Source organism: Arachis hypogaea, chromosome 9 (genome assembly GCF_003086295.3).
Source record: "Arachis hypogaea cultivar Tifrunner chromosome 9, arahy.Tifrunner.gnm2.J5K5, whole genome shotgun sequence".
NCBI lineage: Eukaryota > Viridiplantae > Streptophyta > Magnoliopsida > Fabales > Fabaceae > Arachis > Arachis hypogaea.
Window position 1 is genome coordinate 102,509,475 of NC_092044.1, and position 5,296 is coordinate 102,514,770.

The following is a 5,296-nucleotide window of genomic DNA, read 5'->3' on the forward strand; positions in this document are numbered from 1 at the left end:
AAAGGAAGTTCCTCACGAACAAAAACATTGATATCAATTTTTCTCGAGCATATTCTACAACAAACCTACCCACTTGTGCTTCTGGGCTAGGTGACGTGCCTGTTTTCTATCATTTGCCTCTATCTGAACCGGGATTGCTTATACAAATCTTTAAATGTGATCTCGTTACACTTGTTCCATTCTTGCACTTGATCACTTTCGAACAATGTTGACATTGAGCCTTTCATCATCAATGGTTCTCTTGATGTGGTCTCATACTGTTGTTCAATTTTTACGCTCAGATGATGTGGTTGGGAGAGGAGGTAATGTAAAAGTCGAATGCTCTGCAAACTCTAACATGGGAACATCACAATCGGCTACCTCATTCTGAATAAGAAGACATAAAATCTAATTATTAAATACTTAAACAATATCAAATATGTAAATATATGCAAATTAAAATATAAATATCCATATAGCATGCTAGTTTCAGAAGCATCAAAAGCAATCAATTTTAAAACAAAGGTGATGTGTTAATTTCTTTAACAGAGCAACCTGTATTGGGATGGCTATTGTTCTTGTGAACGTGGGAAATTAAAAAATTGTGACGTGTGAATTTCTTTCATTCATGTGTTCAATGATCAAGCAAAATATATTTTCATGACAGCACAGCAAGGTAGGAATTGGACACACCAAATGAAAATATATTTTGATTGATCATTAAACACATGAATGAAAGAAATTAACACAGCACAATGTTTTAATTTCTCACGTCCACAAGAACAATAACCATCCCAATTCAAGTTGCTCTGTTAAAGAAATTAACACATCTCCTTTATTTTAGAATTGATTGCTTTTGGTGCTTCTGAAACTAGTATGCTATATGGATATTTGCATTTTAGTTTGTATATATTATAGATTTAATATTGTTGAAGTATTTAATAATTAGATTTTATGGCTTCTTATTAAAAATGAGGTAGCTGATCTTGATGTTCCCATGTCAAAGTCTGCAGAGCATTCGACTTCTACATTACCTTCTCTCCCAACCACATAATCTGAGCGTAAAAATTGATCAACGGTTTGGGACCACTTCAAGAAAATCCCTGATGATGAAAATAAGGCTCAATGTCAACATTGTTCGAAAGGGATCAAGTGTGGGAATGGAACAAGTGCAATGAGATCACATTTAAAGATTTGCATAAGCAATTCCGGTTCAAATTAAGGCAAATGACAGAAAACAAGCACATCACCTAGCCCAGAAGCACAAGTGGGTAGGTTTGATTCAGAATATGCTCGGAAAAAAAATTGATATCAATGTTTGTTCGCGAATAGCTTCCTTTTCGATTTGTAGAAAGTTAAGGTTTTAAAGAATATTCGGCGGCTTTGCTACCAGGATTCAACAATCTTTCAAGTGTTACATTGGCACGTGACATCTTGATTCTCTATGAAACAAAGAGGGTTCAACTTCAAAAGTACTTTTCCAAATGCGGAGGAAGAGTTTGTCTTACAACTGATAAATGGAGTTCATGTCAGAATATGGCGTATATGTGTTTGACTGCACATTTCATCAATGTGGACTGTAAGTTGCAGAAGAAAATACTAAATTTTTACCAAGTCACCAGCCACACGAGAGAGATTATGGCTCAAAATGTTGAAGCTTGCTTGAATAGTTGGAAGTTAAACAAGATCTTGAGTTCGATAGTTAATAATACATCGTCTAACGATGTAGGATTTATGTATTTACAAAGAAGGCTGGTTTCTTGGAAGAGTTCAGTTTTGAATGGAGAGTATCTCCATATGCAGTGCTGTGCGCATATTTTAAATCTAATTGTAAAGGATGGACCGAAGGAGATTGATGATTCGGTCGCAAAAATTTGAGATGCTGTGAAGTATGTTAGATCTTCAAATTCAAGATTAACTAGGTTCAAGGCATGTATTGGACAAAAGAATATTTCACATAAAAGTCTTGGTTGCCTAAATGTTGAAACGCGATGGAACTCTACATACTTGATGTCAGTAGCCTTAAAGCATCAGAAGGCATTTGATATGAACTATTAGAGATGCAAGACAAAAAGTTTGTTGAGGAGTTAAACAAGGGAAGAGGGGTACCTTAAATTCAAGATTGGGATTATGCCAAGTCCACCTTGCCATTTTTGGAGATGTTTTACAATGCTATACTTCGCATTTCTGGATCCTCTTATATCACTAATAATTTATACATGAAAAAAATGTTTGCTCTTGGAAAGAGAATTCAACAATATCGTGATGATGATGATTTGAGCATAAGTCTTATGACAAGTAATAAGATGAAAGTAAAACACAATAAGTATTGGAAAAATCCAAAAACTATTAATATGTTAATTGCTGGAATTCTAGATCCTTGCCATAAATTGGATTATGTTGAGTGGTGCCTAGTTAATTCTTTTGGTGCAAAGGTGGGCGTTGAATTGAAGACAAAGTTGTTTTCTTGTCTTCATTCACTTTATAATTTATATCAAGGTGCAGATAAAAAACATCAAGATGATACGCTCTCCCAACCGAGTGCAAGTGATAAAGCCAAAGACATTTATGATATGGGGTTATATCGCTGATCAACCGGTCACAAATTCAATCTTAATTCTGAGCTTGATCATTATTTGAATGAAGATTGTGAGCCACATGATAAGCCTTTCGATATTTTAGGATGGTGGAAGGCTAACTTGAATTGTTTTTTTCGTCCTAGCAAATATGGCATAGGACATATTGATTATACCAGTTTCAACAGTAGCTTCCGAGTCTGCTTTTAGTATGGAGGGAAGAATCATTTATCAATATCGTAGCTCATTGACTCCCAAGATGGTAGAAGCCCTTGTATGCACCGAAGATTGGCTTAAAGGAGACTTTTTCTCTTCTCTTACACCTGAGAATTTCGAACAGCTTGAAAAAGTTGAACAAGGTAAATTGGATATTAAATGTCTCCTAAATATATCATATGATAATTTATCAACACCAATATCTATTTTATAGTTTTTCTTTGTCAGTTAACTTGATATATATAGTTTTTTTATGCATATTTGATTTTATCATAGGACATTACTTGTTCAGTGAGTCCAGGTTCAATTGCGCTTGAGGATGCCTAGAAAGTTTTGATTGTTTATGTTTTCTTTAGTTATATATTCTAAACACTTTGGGTATTAGACTTAATGGGAAAATGTTTTAAATAACTTCGTAGGATTTAACTACTTGTTTTTTATTCTTATTTTAATTTTTTTTATCTTGTTACTCGTATTCTAAAACTAATTTAGAAATGGAAACTTTGAAGCTATGAATGCATATTATTCAGCAACGTTTGATGGGTTTGGCAATTTTCATATAATGATTCAAATTTTGTTATTAGTTCAAATGTTACTCGTATTATTTTTTTGTGTAAAAATTGGTTTTTTTAAAACTGGTTTTTCTATAGAGAAACCGTTTATTTTTGAAAACCTTTTTTATTTTAATAACTAGCTAAAAATCAATTTTAAAATTTCTAACTGGTTAATAACCGGTTTTGTCATGTAAAACCAATTTAGTTAATTATCCTAACCTAAATATTTGGTTAACCAAAAACAGGTTTGGTTTTTGGACTATCTATAACCATGTACAGCCCTAGGGGTGACTATCATCGCGGCTTTGGTTTCTACAATATGGTCATCATCGCCGTTGTTATCGGCAGGATTTTTTTATTCCTTATCGACACGTTTGTCGTTTTGTTTCTGGCTTAATAGCTCAGCTATGCATTGGACTTCTACCTGCAACGACTCATTGATAGCCAGGATCTCAGCATGAGTAGGGGGTGGAGGAGGGTTGCTATACACTTCCACCATAGGTCGTGAACAACAAAAAAGAGGTGAAAATAGGGCAGAAGAGATTATGGTGGGGTTAGTTTAAGACTTCGGGCCCCATGGTGGGTGCCAAATGTTATTGCGTGGTAAGCCTCAGGAGAGATGTATGGATAAAATATTTGCCAACCAAATCAGACGAAATATAGAGGTATATGTAAACGATATGGTAGCAAGACCAAGTTCGACAGCAATCATACCAACGACCTATAAGGGATTTTTCAACAACTCCAGCTATACAACACAAAGCTAAATCCAGAGAAGTGTGCCTATGGAGTGCACCTGGACAAGTTCCTCGGATTCATGTTAACTTGTCGAGGTATAGAAGCCAACCTGGAAAAGTACCAAGCAATCCTAGGAATGAGAATTCCCTGGTCTCTTAAAGAGGTACAACAACTCACTGATCTGCTAGCAGCACTGTCACGATTCTTACCTCAGATAGCTCACCAATCACATCACTTCTTCAAGACATTGTGAAAACAGAAGGAATTTACATGGACAGAAGCTTGCGAGCAAGCCTTCACTAAGCTTAAAGCCATACTGTCCTCACCTCCAATACTTCAAAAAAGACAAAAATAGTAAACCATTGTATTTTTACTTATCTGTAATTGACTATACTGTGAGTTTTGTTTTGAGCACAGAGATAGATAAAGTACGATAGCCAGTTTACTTTATGAGTAAGTCACTCCAGAGTGCTGAGTTTAGATACCCAAAGCTAGAAAAGTTAGCTTTAGCTCTTATTACAAAAGCAAGGTAACTAAGGCATTATTTTCAAAGTCATACCATCATCATTCGAACAGAACATCCACTAAGGTAAATCTTAACAAGACCAGAGCTCGCTAGAAGATTAATCAAGTGGTCTATTAGGCTATTAGAATATCATATCCAATAGCAAGCTCGAGGTTCCTTGAAACCTCAACACCTGGCCAACTTCATCGTAGAGATAACGCATCATGACTCTATTCTTACCCATACTACATGGACACTATACGTAGACGGAGCATCAAACACACAAAGTTTTGGAGTCGGAATATTACTCGAAAATAACCAAGGGACAGTTATAGAACAATCTTTGTAATTGACATTCAAAGCTAACAACAATTAAGCAGAATATGAAGAACTCATTACTAGTCTCAAACTCGTACAAACACTTAGTATAACTCATATAATTGTAAAGTGTGATTCACTCTTAGTTGTACAACAGGTAACAAGTGACTTTCAAACAAGAGATAATTTGCTAGAAAAATAATTGGCTATTGTTAATACTTACATCACACTAATCCTAGCCTTCATTACATTTCTGCAAACATAAAAGTATGAAATCCTAACCTCTTTTCTCTTCAGACTCCACTAGACTACTACAGTCTACAACCACTACTCCAGTCTACTGTCCACCTCTCTTTTTCCATTTCTCACTGCCGGCCACTGCCCCAAAACCCCTCACTATTGCATTCCCC